The 24,503-nt window shown below is 37.9% G+C and overlaps 1 pseudogene; it reads right to left on the reverse strand.

The window, feature by feature from the left end:
- The window catches only part of LOC124971455 (RNA-binding protein 3-like), an 81,449-nt pseudogene extending 57,220 nt beyond the window's left edge, over positions 1 to 24,229 (reverse strand).
- Between the last annotated feature and the right edge of the window lie 274 nt (positions 24,230 to 24,503).

The raw sequence follows: 24,503 nt of genomic DNA on the forward strand, positions 1-24,503 counted from the left end.
TAAATAAATAAATAAAGTTGAGGTTTGGTTCAGTGGTAAAGCAGCCCTGGGTTCAAGTCCCAGTACCAAGAAAAAAGTCACATGCCAAAAAGCTTTAAATTTATCTTGATGGTTGAAAGTATTTTAAGAAGGGATTTTTTTTTCAAATTCATAGTGGATACAGTGTAAGGAACAGACAAGTGACAGAGGCTTACTCTCATATGTAGTAAGTAGCAACATTTGTCATTGCAAAAATGTTTCTGTCAGGAATTCTCTGAATATTTCATGATGAAGTGTCCATGCTCCTGTCTAAAATATTGGGATGTTATTCAATTCCCTCTCTTAGCAAAATACTTATACTTGTATTTTTTAATTTATTAGATAAAAATAAATTTGTTTAACAAGGGAACATTTCATAGCCTTGGAAATGTTTTTCCCTGGCACAAATAAATACTAACAACTATGACCAGTAAATACTAAGCTAAGTGATTTAAAAAGATTGTTTCTCAAGTTATGCTGTATTATATTTCATATGAACAAGTATTTTTAACACTGGAGGACAACTATTTTAGCCAAGATTATCATGATTCAGATAAATTTAGAAAAGTGTTGCTATTCTGAAACCACTTTACTTCATCCATTCTAAGTTTTGCAATGAAATCATCCTTTCCTCTTTCCTGAGATTGTAATAGGGAGTACTTAGTTTGTGATTATTCCTTTAGGGCTCGATATGAGTGATGGCACCATGTGACATGGGCAGGATCTTAATAGTGGATTTATTGTAGGATGGCAGAGGAATGCAGGATTGACCAGAGTCTATCAGAACAAAGGACTGACTTTCTAGTGTTGGAGAAAAAGTTGTGGAATCAGCACAATGGGACATTTTATAGAGAGTGTAGGGAAGATTCCACCTGTTTATGTGCAGGCATATTTGGAAACTGATTTTGATTCTGAATAATTAACAAATTGATGGTACTTTAAGTAACTTGCCAATAAAAGGTTTTGACAATGTTGTAAAAATAATTAATAATTGACATGGATCTGTAAGTGTGATATTTTTGTACAAGGGCAATATTATATATTGACAAATGATCGTGATTCTGCAGGACATCTGGACTACCTCTAAGAAGAGAGAAAAGTTGAAATATACAATTCCGTGATAGCTGAAAGGCATTTCTAAAAGGGTTAGTGGCATGTGTTGCCTCTTTCAAGGTAAATGTAAAATGTGAATTGAATAATTAAAATTGGGTACAAAGAAATCTGATAATCAGACATATGAGAATAGTTACTGAAGATGACCTGCAATTTCTGATTTTAAATGAGAAACAGCAAAAACCAGTGAATTAATCATGGAAGTTTTGCAAACTTGAACAGTCTAAATTTAAAGGACAAACTTCTGAGAGATAAAATGAGACCCAAATGAGGACAACCTGCTTTCTGTGAAACCAGTTTAAGAATCAGAACCTTGGTTTCATGGTATCCCAGGTTTGTGTATGAGAACCCTGAAGAAAAAGACAGATATAATAAAACTATATGGATTTGGGAGGTATTTGATTCAGGGGCATTTGGGCATGCCTCCAATAACAGACATTTACCTCATATTTTCATATATAAACAACTTTTGAGATATAATTCATACAACATACAATTAAAACATTTAAACTTTACAGTCCAGTGGTTTTTAATATATTCTCAGAGTTCTGCAAACATCACCAAAATCAATTTTAGAGCATTTCTTCATTTAAGAAAGAACTCTATAGACATTAGTAGTCATTTCCACATTCTTACTCTACTTCCACCCTCCCTCTTCTCTGCTTCCTGGCCCCAGGTCATCATTTCTCTCATTTTTATCTCTGTTTCCCTTCTATCTAATTGGAATCATATATCCTTTGACTGACATCTCCAAATTCCCTTTCTCCCCTCTAATCATCCAAACCTTTGGTAACCACCATTCTACTCTGTCCTGTGAGATCAACTTCTTTAGTGATCTTTCTTTAGTGAGATCATGTGGTACTTGTCTTTCTGTGTATGGTTTATTTCACTTAACATAGTGACCTCCATGTTCATCCATGTTGTCATAGAAGACAAGATCTACATTTTTTTTTATGTCTGAGCAGTATTCCATTGTGTATTTGTACCACTTCTTATCCACTCATCAATTGATTGCCCTCATCCCAGAGTCAACACCTAGTATATTGAGGGATGTTTGGTTGATTCTGTGTACAAAAGATAAGGTAGATGCCATGCCTTGACTATTGTTAATATACCTTATCTGTTCATGGATGGAATCTTTCACTGAGAGATTTCTAAATATGTGGGGTCAGTGGTGAGACTCTGACAGTATAGAACTAATATTTGTTTAGAGATTACGAGAATGCCAATGTTCTTACACTACTGCTCTGTCCTATCATATTGCTTTCCCTGAAGGAGACATCCACACAAAACTCTGCAATATCACTCCCTGAACCAATTCTCAGTACCTCTTAGTGTGTACCCTTCTGATAGAGTTTAATTAAAGCACAGGTAGACTCAAGAAGGAAACAGGATCACTTCCAATTTATTCTACATCTTGCCACTAGCTGACCCCTGAAGTGCAAGGGCAACAGAGCCCAAACATCTCTATTGAGTAAAAAAGAGTAATGTGTCAGAACCCAGATTTCACACGTAGGCAGTGGCTCAACTTACTGCTTTGAAGTCATAGGACAGAGAAGAGCATGGACATGTTCTACAAGCATGGGTGTCACATTAGAATGAAAAGTGGTACTTTTTTTGGTGTTCTTTTTAGTTATACATGATGGTAGAGTAATTTTAACATATTGATACAAATACGAAGTATGTTTTATTCTAATAGGATCCCAGTCTTGTGGCTGTAAATGATGATAACATTCACTGTGATTTATTCATATATATACAAGAATATAGATTAATTCCACTCTCTTTCCTATTCCTGTCCCCCTCCTTTCCCTTCATTCCCCTTTGTCTAACCTACTGAAATTCTGTTCTTACCCTCACCCCTTGTTGTTTGTTAGCATCCATATATCAGAGAGAACATTTGATCTTTGGTTTTTGGGAATTGGCTTATTTGACATAGCATGATAGTCTCCAGATCAATCCATTTACCAGCAAATATCATAAATCAGTTGGTAGCTTGCTTGCCTTGCATGCACAAGGCCCTGGGTTCAATCCCCAGCACCACCAAGAAAAAAAAAAAAACATGAAGAGAGTACTTTTGATTCTGACCCATCCCATCAGTCTTCTCTCCTCCAAGGGAGGAGTGAGGAAAACTTTGAAAAGGGAGCCTTCCCTGGAGTAAACAGCCATTGTAAGTGAAACCTTCTTTCACTCCCAGTGGCCTAGAGTACTAATGCTTGCATACCAACTAATCTGATCGTAGACATATTAGACCAAGAATAAAAACTGATTTTGCTTTTTCCAAGCTTTATTTTTATTGAGGTATTTCGTATATATATATATATATATATATATATATATATATGTATATATATAAACATATAGAGAGAGAAACAGAGACAGAAAGTACATGTTTTGACATATGGATTTATTGATTACCACAATCAAGCTAATTAAAATATCTTAACTCTCATAGTTGCCTTTTTGCCTTTTTTGTACATTTCAAATCTTCTGACACTTTTACTAGCATTTTTACTAACCATGCTGTACATTAGGTCTCTAGTATTTTCTCATTTTATAACTGAAATTTGGTACCCTTGGGTCAACTCCCTTTTATCCTACTCCACAGCTCCTGTTAACCACTGTTAAACTCTGTTACTAGGTGTGCAACAAAAACACATTAAAATATAGTGCATCATGATCAAGTGGTGTTCATTGCAGGGATGTAAGGTTGGCTCAACATAAGAAATCATAAGAAAATCATAAGAAAATTGGCTTATAATTATAAATATAATTCACCATATCAATAGATTTAAAGACAATAATCACAAGATTACCTCAATAGATACGAAAAACTAGAGATAGTTGGAACATACCTCAACGTTGTAAAGGCTATCTATGCTAAGACCAAGGCCAACATCATTCTAAATGGAGAAAAACTGAAAGCATTCCCTCTAAAACTGGAACAACACAGGGATGCCTCTTTCACCACTTCTATTCAACACTATCTTTGAAACTTAAAAACTTCCAAAGGTAGGTGAGATCCTGCAGTATTTCTCTTTCTGTGTTTGAGTAATTTCACTTAGCATAATCACCTCCAAGTTTATCTGCGTTGTTGCAAACGGTAGGTTGTCTACTCTTTAAAGGCTGAATAATACTCCATTTTATAACATGTACCACATTTTCTTTATTCATTCATCTGTTGATAAATAGGTTGTTTCCATGTCTTGACTATTGTGAATCATGCTGCAGGGGGTTCAGGTCTCTTTGAGATACTAATTTAAATTCCTTTTGATATATACACGGGAATGGGAATGCTGGATATAAGCTTTTTGTTTTTCATTTAAAATTGAGGAATCTTCATGCTCTTTTCCATAATGACTTACTGTGGGGAGTGGCTAACGCACCTTCCCTGTTAATATCTCAGTACAAAGGTGCGGGAGAAGTCTGCCCAGTTGTCTGGTGATGCCCTAGTCAAAGGGAAATTCTGTGGCTGCCATGGAGTTTATCAGTTCATGACCTCAGGTTCAGGCACCAACTGCCCCCGGGTTGGAGAATTGTGGGCACAAGCTGATGACTGTAATTGGGTGATTTGAACTTTTGATCTCAGTTCTGTTTTAAAGTAACTTTCTGACAATGAATCCCTGTGATGTAAAAACCCTATATAATAAACTTCCAGAGTTAGTTCGTGGTCATTCTTGTCCTATTAGGAGTTTGGCTGAGCCATCAGATCTGCTATTTCTATTTTTGTGTTTTCTTTCCAATCTCTTCATTACTTGGTTCAGGGAAACTGAGTAAATGGTTGCATGGGTAGTGACAACTTACCAATTTGCATTCTCATCAATACTGCACAAAGGGGGGCCCCACTGTAATACAATTGCACTGGAGTTTAAGTTTTCAACATGAATTTTGGACATCCAAACCATAGCATGAGGCATCATTTGTAATGCCTTCTTTTCGATTTCTGAGTTTTAAATATTTGATTCTCTGTTTCTCTAATTAGTCTAGCAAAGGGTTTGTAGAGTTTCAAATACATTATTTTTAGTTTTGTTGTGTTTTTCCATTTTTAAGTTTTCTATTTTATTTATTTCTGTTATAGTCTTTCATAATTTCCTTCCTTCTGCTAACTTTGGGCTCAGTTTGTTGTAATTTCTGTATCTCCATAAGTTGGAAAATTGGGTTTTTTTGTTGTTTTTTTTCCCTTTTTTTTACATAGGCATTTGTTGGTAAAAATTTCTCTCCTCATATTTCCTTAACTGCATCTCAAACGTTTTGGTATTCCCTGTTTTCATTTTTGTTTGTATTGAGATTTTTAAAGACTTCTAAAATTTCATATTTGATCCAATAGGTTTCAAAACAATGTGAATTTTCCAGTTTTCATGTAGTTATTGATTCTAGTTTGTATGGAGGCTGAAAAAGATACTTGGAATGACTTCAATACTCTTACATTTGTTCATACTTCTTTTTTGACCTAACACGTGATCTCTCTTGGATAATGTAAATATATGGTTAAATTTAGAAATTCTCTAATATTGTAATGGTGGTATGTAAATTGTTACATATAAAGACAAAACTATTAAAATAATTGTAGTTACTATTATTTGCTAACAGATCCACAATGTTAAAGATGTAAATTGCTAGGCTCAGTGGCTCACAGCTGTAATCCTAGCAGCTGAGGAGGCTGAGGCAGGAGGATCGTAGGTTCAAAGCCAGCGTCAGCAATTTAGCATGACCCTCAACAATTCAGCAAGACCCTGTCCCAAAATAAAAAAATAAAAAGAGCTGGGGATGTGGCTTGGTGGTAAGGCATCCCTGAGTTCAGTCCCCCAGTACAAAAAAAAATGTAAATTGCAACATCAAACATACAAAATATGAGGGGTAGTAAAAGTGCAGACTTTGTACATGATTGAAGTTATTATCAGTTTAAAACAGACTGTTATGTCCCATTCATATCAGCCTCAAAAAATTAACACACGCTTGGAAGGTGAAATAAATACAATGAAAATTACAAAGAACTGAAGAAAGAAACACTAGAAGTTGAAAAGTATACCCTTATTCTTAGCTATGATACTTGATCCTAGAGCCCCATCAAACCTTTCCTTTATCAGTAAGTAGTAGAGATTGACAAAATACTGAAACCTCAGTTAAGCCTCTTTCTTCTCCCATTTTTCAATCTCTGCATTCAAGGATTTAATTATCTATTTGAAAGACTTAATATGCTTTCTACTGTGTGGAATAAAGAATAGAACCTTCAAAATAACATTTATTTCTTAATTAAACCATGTCATCTGAAAATCATCTGGGTACAGAAATCATCTCATGGAATTCTTGTCACATCACATTCACTTTGGGAGAAATTTTAACTAAAGTTTTCCTAAACATATTTGAGTTTTTGTTATGGTAGATGTAAATGAGAAGGGATATAGTATGTGCTGAAAGTTGAAAGATGGACCAAGTAGATAAAACATGTGCAAGATGGTATATAAGCCTCACTAGCAGTCCACTCTTCATTATAACCTTAGCAGGTGACTTTACCCACCAAAAGAAGATACCCTAGAAAAAAGAAAACCTGTGAAACTCGCCTCATTAATGTAGAATAGTATTTTAAAAAATATATTTTTAGATGTTGATATACCTTTGTTTTATCCATTTATTTTTATGTGGTGCTGAGAATCAAACCCAGTGCCTCACACACATGCTAGGCAAGCACTCTACCACTGAGCCACAATCCCAGCCCTACATTAGTCTCTGAATTTCATAAAACTTATACAACTTTCTCAAGATCATGTAGCTCATTCTATAAGACCAATATTTCCCAGAAAACAAAGTCAGAAAATGATATAAGGAGAAAAGCATACTACAGAGTAACACAATTTATGAATGTAGTTGAAAACTTTTTCAACAAAATAAAAATCAGAGGTTGGTAGAATAGATTTATTAAGTACTTCAATTATACACATCTGGAAGAGGCACACTTTACTGTCAAAAGCACAAATAACTTGAAAACAAAATGATGGGAAAATGATACTATACAAATGATAATGAAATGAGAACTCCAATGGCTCCAATAGTATGCATGGAAACAAAATATACTTCAAAAACATATTCTAAGACAAAATTATATTTAGATACAAAGAAGGATATTTTATCATGATAAAATGCTCAATGCATCAAGAAGACACAATAATTAAAATAAGTATGTATAGATAACAATAGTGCCTCATGATACATGAAGCAAAAACTGAGAGAATTTGAGGGATAAAAGGTTAATCAAGAATAATAGAGAATCCAATACCTCAGTTTCAATAATATTAGAATGTAAAGGCAAAAGATATCAAGGAAATAGAATGCATTAACAATAGTGTATAAAAAACTAAAGTACTTTATTTTGTGCTAGGACCTCATGGATTCTAGGCCAGCACTTTATTACTGAGATACACCACCAGCCCCCCAGAAACTAGAACAGATATCAGTAGAATGTTTCACCTGAAAAGATCAGAATAGACATTCACCTCAAGCATGCATGTTCCTGGATAGATCATATGTCATGTCATTACATATGCTTGAATAAATTTTTAAAATATTGAAATCATACAAGTAAGATATTCCAAGCACAATGATGTGAAATTATAAATCAATAACAAAAGGAAGTCTGATGATTCAAAAGTATGTGGAAATTTAATAACCCACTTCTAAATAAAAAATTAGTAAAAGAAGAAATTCCAAAGGAAATTAGATTTTTTTCTTTGGTGAAGGTAGCAAGAGAGTAAACCCAGGGACTTGTGCATGCTAGGCAAGTGCTCTACTACTGAGCTACAATCCAAGTCCTTTAAATATTTTTTGTGGTGCTGGGGAAAGAACACAGGGCTTCATGCATGTTAGTCTAGTGCTCTACCACCGAGCTGCCTCCCCAGTGTCCTTTTTATAATTTTATTTGTGAACCTTAGTAAATTACTCAGACTAGCCTCAAATTGTGTTCCTCCTGCCTCAGACTCCCAGGTAGTTAGGATTAAAAGTTTGCACCACCATGACTACTTAGAATATATTTTGATATGAGTAAAATAAGCACACGATCTCACACTTTAGAGGATGTGGTTAAAACAATTTTAGAAGCAAGTGTATAGGTCTAAATGCTCATATTAACAAGAAAGAAATTTCTCAATTATCTTAATTTTTATGTTAAGACATTGGAAAAAGAAGGATAAACTAAGCCAAAACGAAAAGAATTAAGGAAATGAGATGTTAGAATAAATATACAGTAAAAGCAAATAGAAAATAATGGAGAAAAATCCACAAACAATTAGTTCTTTGAAAAAATAAAAAACATTGACTTACCTTTGGCTAGACCAGGAAAAAATAGAAAATACAAAAATTACAAAACTCAGAAATGAAAGGACATTATCACAACCTTACATAAATAAAACAATTTGGGGAAAATGAACAATTTCATATCATCGAAATAGACAGCCTTGTTGAAATGGACAAATTTTCTTTTTAAAATATTTTTAGTTATAGATGGACACAATGTCTTTATTTTGTTTATTTAGTTTTATGTGGTGCTGAGGATCGAGCCCAGTGAGTATCTCACAAGTGCTAGGCAAACACTCTGCCTCTGAGTCCCAGCCCCAGTCCCACAAATTTTCAGAAAGACACAAACTACTGTAACTACCTCAAGGAGAAACAAACAATCTGATAAAGGCACTGAATTACATATGTGACAACAACACAGTGAATCCTGCCATCATGTACATCCATCAGAATGGGATCCTAATTAGAAAAAGATATATTCTATGCTTTTCTATGCTTATATAATTATATCAAAATAGGGCTGCTGTCATGTATAACTAAAAAGAACCAATAAATAAAAAAGTAACATCCGAGTTGTTGTGATTATTAATACTATGGACAGCATAGTAGACACCTGTTATTAAACACCTGATGTAGTTCATGGTTTTTTATTGTTGGTGCTGTTATTAAAAGCTGACCCCACCATGTCTGTATAGGTGGTAATTAGTGTTATATATGTCAAAGTAGACACTGGACATTTATCTTAAGTTTGTACATCTGTTGCTGAAATTAGTACCATTCCTGACTCCACTTCCAAGTGGGACTGGAAAGAGATTGGTACCTTCAAGATCACACAGTAGACATCCTGCAGCCAAGAAATATACATATCTCAACCAAGTAACAGTCAATCTCACCCCACACATGATCTAGCCTCACCTCAACCTTAACTTTACTTCAACTCATGTAATTGGGGAGACAAAACCACAAACCAACAACCAGGACCCAAGGAGGAACAATCAGAGTGAGACCTCATTCCCACCCTTAAACATTCACTCATATATCAAAAACAGAAAGAAGTTCCAGAACAAATAAGATACCTGCACACAAAAGGATACATGTATAAAAGAGTAACAGGAATTCATCTCAATTGATTTGCAAGTCCAAGATCTCTGAAAACATGAGGAAACAGGCAAACAAATCTCCCCCCAAAATTCACAATCTCCCAATGAAGGATACCACTGATATGGAAGTGGACAAAATCCAAGGGAATGATTATTAAAATGGTCAGTGAACTAAAAGAAGATCTAAGGAATGAATTAAGAGAGCAAAAACAGGAGATGAAAGATCACTCCAATAAAGAAATAGAAACATTGAAAAGAAACCAATCAGAACTCCTAGAAATGAAATATACAATGAATCAAATTAAAAATTCACTTGAAAACATCACTAACTGGTTAGATTTTGTAGAAAATAGAACTTCAGCCCTTGAGGACATGGTACTTGAGCTTGAGTACAGAGAATGCAAATAAGGGAAAAATGATAAAACATGATCAGAATATACAAGAACCCTGGGACAACATCAAGAGACCAAACTTGAGACTCACTGGGATAGAAAAAAATAGGAGATACAAACTAAAGGCACTAAGAACATTTTCAATGAAATAGTCACAGAAAATGTTCCCCATATCAGAAATGAGATATATATCCATGTACAGGATGCATATAGGAAACTAAATAGAGTGGATCAGAGGAGAACTTCTCTAATACACATCATAATCAAAATGCCTAACATAGAAAATAAGGAAATAATATTTAAAGCTGCAAGAGAGTAACATCAGGTCACATTTAGAGATAAACCAATAAAGCTCACATCTGATTTCTCAATTCAGGTCCTAAAATCAAGGAGGGCCTATAATGAGATACACCAAGTTCTAAAAATAAGCAATTTCCAGCTAAGTTTGCTATACCTAATAAAGCTCAGTTCTGAGATCGAGGGGAAAATAAATATTTTCATCACAAAAGAAAACAGTGTCAACATAATATCATATGCGTGCTGGCAACAAATTCATTAACAACACACCCAAAGCACAAGAAATAAAACCAAGAATCAGTAAGTGGGATACCCTCAAGTTAAAAATTTTCTGAAAAACAAAGAACACAAGAGCATGAAGAAAGTCTACAGAATGGGAGAAAATCTCTTCCAGCTACTCCTCTGACAGGAGATTAATTATCCAGAATATATAAAGAACTCAAAAAACTTAACACCCCCCAAAACAACAACAACAAATAACTAATCAATAAATGGGCAGCAGAAAATAGACACTTCTCAAAAGAAAAAACACAAATGACTAACAAGTATATGAAAAATGTTCAACATACCTATCAATCAGGAAATGCAAATTAAAAATACACTAAGACTGTATCTCATTCCAGTCAGACTGGCAATTATCAAGAATACAAATATAATAAATGCTGGAGAATTTGTAGGGGAAAAGGTACACTTGTACATTATTGGTAGGCCTGCCTACCAGCACAACCTCTCTGGAAAGCAGTATGGAAATTTCTCAAAAACTGGGATGAAACCACCACATGACCCAGCTACCCCACTCCTTGGTATTTTTTCCAAAAGAATTACAGTTAGCATACTCTAGAGATAAAAGCACCTAACTGTTTATAGCAACACAATTCACAAAAACCAAATTATGGAATAAACCCAGATGTCCATCAATAGATGAATGGATTAAGGAATTGTGGTATATATGCACAATGAAGTATTACTCAGCCATAAAGAAGAATGAAATTTTGCCATTTGCTTGTAAATGGATGGAAATGGAGAACATCATGCTAAGTGAAAAAAGTCACACTCACAAACTCTTAAGGTCAAATGTTCCCTCTCATAGGAAGCTAGAGTAAAAAAAAGAAAAAGAGGAGGAAAGGATAGGATATTATAAAGATATAGGGAAGATCATTAGTGTAGAAGAAGCAGAAGGAGAGGGAGAGTGGCGGGATGGGTAAGGGGAGGTAATGGGGAATGAATTCTTAAAAAAATCATCTTATGTGCATATGTAAGTATACCACATGAATTTCCACACTTATGTCTAAATAAAAAGAACCAATAAAACATAAATAATGAGTTAAAGAATGTCTAGCAGTATAGAGGAAGGAAAACAGGAGGGGAGGGGAGGGAAGATGGGAGGGAAAAGGAGGGATCTTGAACAGAAGTTAAATTCCATGCATATATGATTTTGTGGAGATGAGCCCAACTACTATAAATAACTATAATGCTCTAATAAAAATAGCAAATATATTACTACAAAGAAAATTCAGGTATAACTGGTGAACTATACTAATTATTTAAAGTAGGTTTAGTACCCAAACTTTACAAAATTGCTCCACAAATAGAAGAAAGGCAGACATTTTCTAATTCTATGAGCTTAGCTATAACCAAATTCCAAAATCAGAAAAGTCATCAGGAGAAAAAGGAAACAAAATCATAAATCATATCCCTCATGAATACTGATACAAAAAATGCCCCACAAATTTTACACGTATCAAATCCAACACCACCACCAGCATACACAACACATTGTAGAGAAAGAGCAAGTGGATTTACTCTGGAAATCTAAGGTTGGTTCAACATATAAAAATCAATCAATGTGGGGCTGGGACTGTGGCTCAGTGATAGAGTGCTTGGCTAGTATGTGTGAGGCATTGGGTTTGATTCTTAGCACCACATACAAATAAATAAAGTTTCATCAAAAACTAATAAAAATATTTTTAATCAATAAATAAAATATAGTATATTAATTCATATTATTACTTCAATAGACATGGGGAAAATCTGAGTAAAAATTCATAATTTAAAAAAATGAACAAACTAGGAAAAGAAAGACACTTCCTCAGTTTAATGAAGAGATTACTAAAATTGCACACCTGCCATTACTCTTATCAGTAAAAGGCTGAAAACTCACACTCCAGAAGCAATCAAGCAACAATGTGTACTCTCACCATTTATTTTCAAAATTGTACTGGAGCATCTAGTTAAAACATTTAGACAAGTAAAAGAATAAGAGATCTCCAAATTAGGAAAGAACCAGTAAAACTATCTCTATTCACAGTTGACATGATATTTTAAATAGAAAACACTATGAATCACAGAAAAGAAAATAATATTAATTTTAGCTTAGTTGAAATATAGAAAATGCAATAGTTTTCTATACCCTAGAAATGAATAATCCAAACAAGAAATTTATAAAACAATTTAATTTATAATAGCATCTAAGGAAATAAAACACTTGTAAACACTTCTTGATTAATTTCATGAAAGTACAATACCTTTATGCTCGAACTATAAAACATTGTTGAAAGTAATTACAGATCTCAATAAATGTAAAGGCATCCTTTACTCATGTATGGGAAGACTGTGTATAGTTAAAATGTTAATACCCCACAAATAGATCTACAAATACAATGTAATCTCTATTAAAAGTTTCAAAAATGTTTTATGCTAAAATTGGCAAGGTGGTTCTAAAATTCCCATGGAAATGAAGAAACAAAGAAAATCCATCTTAAAACAGAACAAAGATGGAGGACTTAACATTTCCTGATTTCAAAACTTACTGTAATGCTACAGTAATCAAGGTGTTGCTCTACTAGAATAAATATAGGCATATATGTTAATGTAATAAAAACTGAAATTCCAGAAATAAATCTTTACACTTAAAGTCGTTGATTTTTTAAAATCTCATCAAGACAACTCAAAAATGTGAATAATGTTTTCAATAAATTCAGCTATGACAACTGGATGCGCATGTACAAAAGAATGAAGCTAGAATCCCACTATCTCTCAGTATACCTAAAAATTAACACAAAATCCATGATAGATATAAATCTCAGAGGAAAATCTATCAAGTACTTAGGAGAAAACTTTGAGGTAAATCTTCAAGTCCTTGAAATTGGCAACAATTTCTTAGATATGGCAGTCAAACCACAAGTGAAAATAAAATACAATAAATTGTACTTGATTAAAATGAAAAACTCTTTTTGAAGCCCATCATTAATTGCAAGGAAGCATGGGATGGGAAAATAATTGCAAATCATATATCTGATAGGATTTTATCCACAATATGTAAAGAGTACTTATAACTGAATAATATAAAGACAAATAGTCCAAATGAAAATAGTCAAAAAATTTTAATAGACATTTTCCAAAGAGGATGTTCAAGCAACCAATAAGTACAAGAAATGGTACTCAATATCATAAGTCATTAGGGAAATGCAAATCAAAAACTAAGATACCACTTTCCACTCACTAGGTTGGATGAAATAAAAGATGCACATTAACAAATGTTGCAATGGATGTGGAAAAATTGGAATCCTAATTCATTTCTTAGTGATTGCAAAATAGTTCAGTAACTTTGGAGAATAGTTTATCAGTTCCTAAACAAGTTAAAAAGGAGTTTATGATTCAACAATTCCACTCTAGGTATCTATGCAAAGTGAATGAAAAAAATATGTCAAAACCTTGCATAACAGTGTCCCAAACAACCTTATTCTAAAAGATAAAATATGGAAATGATTCAAATGTCTATCAACTGATGAATGGGTAAACAAAATGTGGTATTTCCTTACAATATGATATCATTTGCCAGTTAAAGGAATGATATGCTAAATGATATGATATGTTAAAGGATTTATTTTACAAAATTAATGTTGAAAACACATTTAGTGAAAGAAGCCAGTTGAAAAACAGTCACCCATTATACAAGCTGATCTATATGAAATATTCATTATATGCAAAATCAGAGAACTAGAAAATAGATTGAAGCTTCCTGAGAGCCAGAGGAAAGGAATGGATTAGAAGTTACTTAAATATATACATACTTTCTTTTTGAAATATAAAATTTTTAAAAATTACATTGTGGTATGGTGAGAGTCATACAATTTTTATTTTAATTTATTTTATTTTGGTAAGAACAAGTAGCATGAGATTACCCTCTTAACAAAGTTTTACAAGCAAAATACAGTTTTGCTAATGATAGGCTATTCATGGATCTCTAGAACTTATTCATCTTGAACAACTGAAACTTTATATTCATTGAACAGCAACTCACTATTTCCTTCTCATTCCAGATTCTACAACTGACATTGTTTCTACAAGTTTTGACTACTTTAGATACCTCAAATAAGTGGAATCGTGTAGTATTTATACTTCTGCAATTGGCTTATTACAGATAGCATAATGTCTTCTGGGTTTATCAGTGTTATTTCATATGCCAGGATATCCTTCCTTATAAAGACTGAATAATATCCCATTGTATGCATATTATAATAGTCATGTATTGTGTTATGGGGCATTATGTTGTTTGAATACAGTTTCTATACCTCGACTGTTAGGAATAATGTTGCAATGAAGGTGGGAGTGTATATATCTCTTCAAATTCCTCATTTCTATTCTTTTGGATATATAAGTGAGATTGCTGGATGATATGGCACTTCTATTTTTAGTTGTTTGAGAAATCATCACACTGCATCCCATAGTAGTTATACCATTTGTGTTGCCACCAACAGTGTACCACAGTTCCAATTTCTCCAAAACTTCTCATCTTTGCTTTTGTTTCCATAATGCTCTTCTTATTTGGAATGAGGAGATATCTCATTGTGGTTTTCATTTGTCTTTCCCTGATAATTATACATAATTATGGGGTTCATTGTGACATTCATATATGCATATAACATAATTTTCCATAAGGAGAAGCTGCTAATATACCTTCTCTTAATATGTCTTCTTTGGAGAAATGTTTAGTGATAACAATTATCATTTATTATTATTATTGTTAATATATATTCTACAAAGGAATGGGCTTCTGTGAGACATTATCATACATGTATACCTCAGGCTTTCATACAATGTACCCTATATACTAACCTTATTTGCCCTCATTTACCCTCCTTCTCTACCCCTTCCTCTTATCCACTTTCCCATCCCTGGAAGTTCCTCTTCTACTTTCAGGTCATCTTTTTTTTTTTAAGTTTCCACATATGAAAGAAAACATGATACTTGTCTTTCTGTGTCTGGCTTATTTTGTGTAACATAATTTTTTCTAGTTCCACCAATTTTCCTGAAATTGACATGATTTCATTCATCTTTATGACCAAATAATAGTTCATTGTGTATATATACCATATTTTTATCCATTCGTATGTTGATAGGCACCTGGGCTGATTCTATATCTTGATTATTGTGAATGATGCCATAAAAACATGGTTATGCAAGTTATTTCTTTTGTATTTATATTCATTTCCTTTGGATTATACCCAGAAAAAGTATAGTTGGATCCTACAGTAGTTCTACTTTTAGTTTCTTTAAATGATTTTATTAGTGCATGATAATTATACATAATTATGGTGTTCATTGTGACATTCATATATGTGTAAAATGTAATTTGCATATTGAGCAGCTAATATTCCTTATTTTAATATGTATTCTTTGGAGAAATGTTTATTCATGTCCTTTATCCATTTTTAAATCAGTTTTCTTTTGCTGTTGAATTGTAGTGGTTCTTGTTTTTCATGGATAGTAATCACTTATTACATATATTGTTTGAAAATATTTTCTTCCATAAAACTCCTAGAAGAAAACATAAGTGCAAAGTTTCATGACATTGAACCTGGCAATGAAATCTTAGATATGACAGAAAAGCACAAATAAGAAAAACAAAATTAGACAAGTGGGAAATGCATTAAACTGAAAAGCTCTGCAATGTAGCTCAGAGGTAGAGCACTTTCCTAGCATGTGTGAAACCCTAGGTTCAATCTGCAGCACAGGATAAAAATGTTTCCACAAAGTAAATTAAATAATCAATACAGTGAAAAGGTAACATACATAATGGGACTTGCATAACTCTTTGAATATACTAAAAAACACTGGACTGTACACTTTAAAAGGTAAGTTTTGTGATACTTGAATTATATGTCTCTAAAGATGTTTATTTAAAAGAAGGAGAAAAACTCTAAAGGAATCCAAAATGATCGTAATTTTACCCTAAATTAGCACATATATATGTATGCATGCAAACATATCAGCATGCAAGTTAGAGAATATCTTTGAATTATTATAAGATAAACATGGAAAATTCTATTAGGAAATTATGTAGTAGGAGACAATAAAAGCAACCTCTGCCAGAGAAGAAATGTTGGAAAACAATGATGTCATAATAACACTATTTCTCAAACATGAACTTTAGGATTGTTTCTCTCAGACTTCCAGGAACCCTGCTGGCTTTGCATTCCTGGACATATAGCTCTGTTAGGATGGCATGTGCAACATGACATCCTTGCATAAGATTTTTTTTTTTTTTGAGGCTGGGGATCCTGAGTCTTATTCTCTTTTTTGTAGCCAAACAGTGATTGATACAAGAGGTAGTAGAGGCAGGTAGATGCAGGAATTTCTCAGAAATAAATAAAGAAAAGGAGGAAATGAGAGCTCAAAGCCACAATGTGGAGCAAATTCACAGGGAGAGGAGTTGAAGCAAGAAGAGCACAAGATGATGTACTCAAAAAATACAGAAGATTTCAAGGCAGAGGTAGTGACCAACATATTCAATGCTACTCAGAGGCCAAGCAGGATAGAGAAAGGACATTTTGATTTTGCAAGATGAAAGACATTAGAGATCATGGAAAACGCATGTCTAGAGAACAAAAGTGTTATACAACATTGGAGATATACACAGAGATGGGGAAGTCCTGATTGCTCCTTAGAAAAAATATCAGAGACCTTTTGCAGTAAAGGGCAGCAGAAAGATAGAACAATATCTGATAGTGAAAGGCAAATCAAGGGACAATATTATTAAAAATGGGGGATAGTGGAGCATAATTGTATGATGATGGAAATCACCAACACAGCAGGAGAATTTGAGGATTCAAGAAAGACAGAGCATATCCATTGAAGCAAAAATTTTAAAAACAGAGGGATAAATATTAGATCACACTGAGACACAGGATTTGTTAAAAATTATGATTGATCAATGCTTTGCTTCATACTCTTAGTTCTTTGTTGCAGATATGCTGATAATCAATATATTCACGTATTCCTGATTGACTATAAGTAATTGGCAAAGCAGAGATGTCCAGAAGATAAGAGAATGAAGTTTGACGTCTAGGATATCCAGATTGAGTAGTAGAGATGAATGTAGACAGTGTATAAATTCAGATTTTGAGGGCTGGGGAGATAGCTTAGTTGGTAGAGTGACTGCCTTGCAAGCACAAGGCCCAGGGTTCAATCCCCAGCACCACACACACAAAAAAAAGATTTCGAGAACTGTATTGGGTAGGGAATATACTGTGGCACTCATACTATCTGGAATATGGGGGAGAGAAAGTGAGTTAGAGAGAGAGAGAGAGAGAGAATTGAATGAGGCAGAAATGTGGATAGATACAAAAGTTAAGGAAAAAAGATTAATGGGGGAGTCTTTCTTCTTTGCAGAGAGGTAAGGGACAGTCCTTAGGCAGAGGAGGAAAGCTGTGAACAGGGATTAATACAAAGTGGAATATCCCCAGAAGGCCTAAACTTTCCTGTGGCCTGCAAGACACAGGTACTCGGGGAACCCAGAGTTTCGTTCCACATTGTAGTTCCCACTGGTCCCTTTTCACTGTTCATTAAAGTCTTTTGCTCACATGCAGTCTACTGTCATGGGAGTGGTGTGGGGGGGGAATCTGAGGAGCAGAGCAGTCAAGGTGAGCAATGCACTCCTTACATTAACCTTCCACTTTGATCCTTCTCCAAGGGAAACATCCTTGTCACCCAGAGACAGAGCAGTGGCCGTGTGGATCTGGTTTGCCCTGAGAGGGCTGTGAAGCACAGAGGAGCCACAAGAGGTGGAAAATCAAGAGTGGATATGAGGCAAAGCCCTTTGCAAACTCAGACTGGACACCTCAGAAACACCCTGGAGGTCAGGAAGACAACAAACCTCCATATGGGGCCTTCCACTTTAGGGCATGGCCACGGGTGTGCGTTGCTCAGCTAGAGTGAAGGTGAGGTTGCTTAGAGATTTCGCAGCATGGCGTTCCAGGACAAGGAAAGTGACAGACAGCTGAGTCGCGGTAAATAAGAGTATGGCAGGACCCATGGACTTTCAGAGACACACTGGGGTAATGAGAGTGAAAAGAGGGGAAGTCGGTGACTTAGACCCAGCTTCCCTCTGTCCGTCAGCGACAAATTCACACTGTGGGACCTCCCATTTATTACCTGGAAACAGATGAGTCCAGCCTTGAAAACGTGGAGCAAACACAGAAGAGGCAGTTCTCTACTCTGTAAGGAGAAGGGAGCGATCAGTTGGTCTGTCTGCAGAAAGCAGACTACCAGAAAGGTCCCCCTGCAGGCTATCCAGAGTGTGAGAACAAAAGGGCAGACTGGAAGAAGGAGCCTTGTACAGTGGTCCCAGGGTCTGGGCAGGGGTCTCTCAGGGCCCAGACAAGAGGAGGGAGCCGACTGTCCTGCGCGACTCTGTTAGTGAGGACTGTGGAACTGTTCTGGTGACAGCATTTCTGAAATCAGGCTGGAACTCAGTTTTGTGTCCTGAAATTGAAGACACTGAAAAACTCTATAATATGAAGAGGACAGAGGGTTCGGAGCAGGGAAGTGGAGTTGGGGAAGCAGGAACACTCCAGCACGACATGCTGGACTAAGCATGGCATGGTTCAGAGCACGGCTGAATTCAGCCTGGGAAGAGAGCCACATAGAAACTCATGACCAGAGAGGTGAGTGCCGGAAAGAAGAAACTTGAGTTCGCTGAGGGGCTAGCAGCCTAGGAAAGAGGGAAATTAATGCTTCCAGTTCACCCATCGTGGTCTTCAGGGAAACAGGGAATATCTCTAAGAGGACCAGATTAGGGGCTACAGAAATCGGCATTTCCCAGGAACTTGATTGAGGCGGTCTGGGGTTTCGACACCAAACATGGGGGTGAGGGGGAGACTATCCTCTGGAAGGGTTATTGTTCTGTTAAGGACAGGATGCTCCAGAACGTAAGCTGAGGCCATATCCTGGGAAGGAGAAAGGGGACAGAAAAAGGCAAGATGGAGACACTGACGGCAGCACCTGTGACAGAGGTGAAACAAGTTGATGGTAAGCAGGTGGCTAAGGGACAAGGAAGCCTCAGTCTGGAAACGGGCCAGTGCAGTGTGGGGGTGTAGAAACACATCTTGGATCCCCATTCCTTCCTATCCTCCTCCAACAAGCTGTGAGGGGAGGGCAGGGTAGAACTAAAGAGAATGCCCTTTTATCTGTGACTAGGGGCTTGTGTACCTCAGAGGAACACAGAGCGAGCACATTTCTCTGCGTTTCCCTTTGTCTCATCCTTAGTCCCTAGACCATTAGCCCAGTTGCCATGGGAACGGAAGCTGAGTGTCTGATGCATTCATCTGGCTGTGGGAGAAAAGCAGAGCTGGTCCTTGAAATGAGGGCCCTTGGGAGCAGAGATTGGAGCACAGCACACCATTGAAAGAATTCGCAATTTCCACAGATATATTGATCCCGGAGACTATTATTGCATCCACCCCCTCCCCACTCCACCCCCGCTTCCTCCCGAGCACAGCCAAACGGTGAATCACTCTGGCTGGCCCCTAGCATTCTTGTGGGTGAAGCTGAGAGATGACCATGAAAAGGGTGGGACTTTACACAAAATCGATGCTGCTGGGGGCCCAGGCGGGGGAGTTGTTCAATGAAGCTTTCTCCTTGGCAGCATGTCATGCAGAGGAAGAAAGGATTGGGTGCCGAGCTTGGCTTGGGCAGACGTAGTCTGGAGGTGTGGAAGGTGCCCCCGTTGACCCGGAAGGCCCGGATACATCCCACGCAGCAGAGAGGGGGCACTGTGGGCCTCCTGTGTGCCACTGTGTGTGCCTCTCACTTTTGCTTTCCACATATCTTCCCTCTGGGAGGGTCACTGGGAGGAACCCCAGGCAGGACCTGAGATAGGGAGCCTCCCATTTGCGGAGGCAGAGAAGGGTCCTCCAAACCTGGGACATGGCTTCTCCTCACCCTGTGACCTTCATGGCTCCCTTTGCCTGACTCTGCTATTACTCTGTGCTCATTTGTGACCACTTGGAAGGGATCCCTCACCCTGTCTATTCTCTTTGCCCCGATTCAATTCCTCTCAACCCCTTTGCACTGTCCTCTCTTCCTACCTGACCCTTGATCCATCACTACCCCTCAGCTTTCCTCTCTGCCTACTTTCTCTCTCCTCCCTACAAGGTCCTTTGGTTTGTCCTTCCGGTTTCCCCCTATCCCTCGCTGCCTTTTGGTTTCTTTCTCAGTATTGTCCTCGATTGTTCCCCAGTTTCCCCTCCTCCTTCGCGCGATGCCTTTTGTTCTCACCCACCTCCTCCCCTCTCGGTACCCTGCCCGATATGAAGTGAATAATAATTCATTCATTTGGATACGATGGGCCTAATATGGGCCACGAATGTGCAGCCCACTGGGGCAGCGCTTCATCAAAACCAATCACAATCATAATTGTTACCTTACATGTTACCAGAAGTGCTATGGTGCTTCGGGACAGGGAGCCGTGAGGGTGAATAATGGGAGAAGTAATTTTCACAGTGGGGTGGACTCAGTGCAGACAATGACATGCCCATTTATCCCTCTGCTCCCCAGCATCCTCTCCTTGCGCTTAGAGACCTGCCCCCCGTTTTATGCTCGTCAGCTGTCCTCTTCCTTTTTTGCAGGGTGGTGGACTCTAGGTCACAGAGTCCTGCCTTCCACTAGGCAAGGTGTGACCATGAAGTCCACCTGTTGCCCACTTCTATGGTCTGGTTTACCAATGATCCAAAACAGAGTGAGGAGTTGTTCCAACTTTGCAGTGGGACCCTATTCCTGTTGCCATGTCCACAGAGGCACTTGTGTGCATGGACCTCATTCACCCAGGCTCTTTTCCATCTTGTTTTCTCCTTCTTCCTCTCCTCCCCCTCAACCACCTGCATCATTTTTAAGGTTTAGCCCCACAAAGACTGAGAGGCTTGGCGAACAGACGATAGAAATAAATTGCTAGGAGGTCGAAGAGAGACAGATGAGTGATGTGTGACTAGCTGCCAAAAGGGAGCTGGGACTCAAATCAGCAGTACGCACAGCCCGTGAAGACTAGAACCCCATCACCAGGTATGGAGGGCCGCATTCCCCAGTTTGAGTAGGAGTGGGGTCTGTAATTGCACGAGTGCTTGAAAACATATTTCGGAGTCAATTGCACACCCGGGTCCCCTCTCAACTCCTCAAGTATCCATAGCTTGGCCAATCGCTCTCCCTCAACTCTGGGAGTTGGAAGAAATACTCAACCATCTGCAGAGGATGACTCTGCAGAATCACAGACTTTGACTCTCATGTTGAGTTGAAAGTGTACCCCTGCAAGCAAACCCAACGCAGGGTAAAAGATAACATCTACAGAGTTCTTCGGTCCCAGGACTCATCAGGAACTTGGTGCCCACATTGCCAGCGTCCTGCCTGGTGCCACAGATGTAGGGGATCTCCCCTGGGTAATGGAGCCTTCCCAAGAGAGGAGACTTAGTAATACTGGTAGACAGAGACCTCCGCAATGGTCATCATCGCTTAGTTTAAAGCATTTCTCATTTCCTGGTAACTTGTAGGAAAATATTTCCCAATGTAAAAAACTATGGGGAATATTCTATACTGACCTTTGTTACTAATTGCTAAATACGTGGCACTGTGGTCAGAGAGTATTCTTTGTGGCACTCCTGGGTTTCTATTCACTTAATATCATTCTGTAAATGTTAATGGAATGCAACTCCAAACGGATTTGCACAAAACACAAATGTACCATGAGTCGATTGCGACATGGCAAACGTTGCACTCAGGTCCATCAGCTTTTAGAAAACCAGTGTTTCCTGCAGTGGAAAGGTGGGCCGGTTCCTGCCCTCAGTCACCACCCTCTGCCACCTCAGCAAATCGGATCACTAATTTCACTTCTAACATCTGAGTTAGCTCTGCCTCTCTGTGAAATTCATTGCTCATAGTCACTGTGATCCCTTTGTACCTGTGTTTATAATGTGGCTTTCTTCTGGAAATATCCTGTTCCTATTTAGCCCTGCTCACTTGTGCCGTCTTGGGTAGCTGTAGTTCACTTGTTTTCGTTACGGAGTAGAGTTTCAATGGCATGGGCGCACCACAATGGAGTCTGTGAATGGCTCTATTTCTGAGTGAGTGGCTGGAATCTCAGGGCTGCTGCTGTGGTGACGCACATCCTCTGCTCCAGTGAGTGTACTTTGAAGACTGGACTCCCAGGGGCACGTGCACTGCTCTGTCTTCCCTGATTGCATGGTGTGTGTTGAAGGTGGATATACCCAGAGCTTTTCCTGATGTCAGATGGAAGGCTTGCAACTTCTCACCATTCTGTGTGGGATGGGTTGGCAGGCTTTAAGACACTCTGATTGCTTTAAGCGACTTCTCTCTCCATCCTAGTTTGCTGAGAGGTTTTTATCATGAATGGATGCTCACAGTTAAAAAGTCACCCCTTGGGTTGGTTCTGTGGAGCAGTTGTAGGTTTTTTTCTGTTGACTACACGACTCGTGTGAGATACCTTGATTTTTCAAGGGCCAAACTGCCTCACTGGTAGCATGTTCTTGATATTCTGGGGACATTTTTTTCCTTTAAAGATACAGAGCTGCTTTAGCTTTATGTTTTATTCAAGACTTAAAGGGAGGACCGTGGGTATCATGTGAGTGTGTACTTATGAGATGGGAAATGTCTCCTCTCTTGTATATTTTCTGGCAAGATGTAAGATTGACATTCCTTCTTTCTGAAATATGTGGTAGGATGATATTTGGCCGTCCAGGTCCAGAGTCTATTTTGGTTGTGGTTCTGCCTGTGGCTCTAACAATGCTCCACTCATTCAGGATTTTTTGGATAATGGTGATGTTCAGTTTGAAGGGACAATGGGTTAAAAAGGCTGCAGTCATTTCTCCCCTGCTACGTTGATGCTGCCGTTATTCTGCCTCCCTGACACCATTTCACAGCCTTGATTGCTAGCCCTGGAACCTCCTTGTCAGTCATTGGTCCAATTGTTAGCCTGCAAACTTCCTAGTCAGTCATTGGTCCAGATTGTTAGTAGCCCACGGAATTCCACTTCTTGACCATAGTTCTCCTGCTTATCTCTCTCTCTGTCTCTCTGTCTCTCTCTCTCTGTCTCACTCTCACTCTCACCCTGCGGGCAGACACTGTGCCTGTCTGCTTAATAACCTCTCTTGTGAGAGTTCCCACTTCCAGAATGACTTTCTGGGTGATCTCATTGGTGCTGTGACTCACATGGGCTCTTGTATTGCCACTTAGGTGAGTGGAATCCCATCTGTCACCAGATCCCCAGATGCTGGTCCCACCTTCCACTTGCTGGGACGCTCTCCTCCACATCCAGACACCAGCTTCAGATTGGTGATTTTCCCCCTAGGTTGACTGAACCACTCCTCTGCTGACCTGAGATGTGACCGTTGATCACCCAGCGCCCTGGAGGCGGTTGAGGAGTGGGGTTCCCCGAGCCACGGCATTTACAGTTATGGCTGGCCCCCTTAGTTGACCTTATCTGACGGGTGGGTCCCCAATCTTAATGGTGCAGATTTCTCTCTCAGGGTTGAGCTTCCTCTTCACTTTCTCTCTCGAAAATCCTGACATCGGGTCTTCAACTCTCTCAGCTTTTGCCTGACACACACGGACAGGGTGACTACTCCCATCATTGTGCTGCCTTCTCATCTCCAGCCAATTAGTCTGTGACCCCAAGATGTCTCGGACACTGAATTGGCTGTTTCTCAGTCTCCGCATGGGATCTGGGTCCTCCATTCCAGCAGATTCACCCCTGGGTGTGTACTAGACACTCTTAAACCCCTGCACCTGACCCCCAGCCTAAAACCACCAAAACTTATTCACTTGTGTAATGATATTTGACCACAATATCCTATAGATAATCAATCAAAATGACCAATTATACAACTTTTGTAAGTGGAAAGAGATTTTTAAATTTTCAAGCCTTTTCTCTCTTGCACGCTAAACCTGATCTTTCTCTTCCTGCATACCAGGACACCGCCTTTTGGCTTCTTCTCCCCATCCTGATCCC

Source organism: Sciurus carolinensis, chromosome X (assembly GCF_902686445.1).
Source record: "Sciurus carolinensis chromosome X, mSciCar1.2, whole genome shotgun sequence".
NCBI lineage: Eukaryota > Metazoa > Chordata > Mammalia > Rodentia > Sciuridae > Sciurus > Sciurus carolinensis.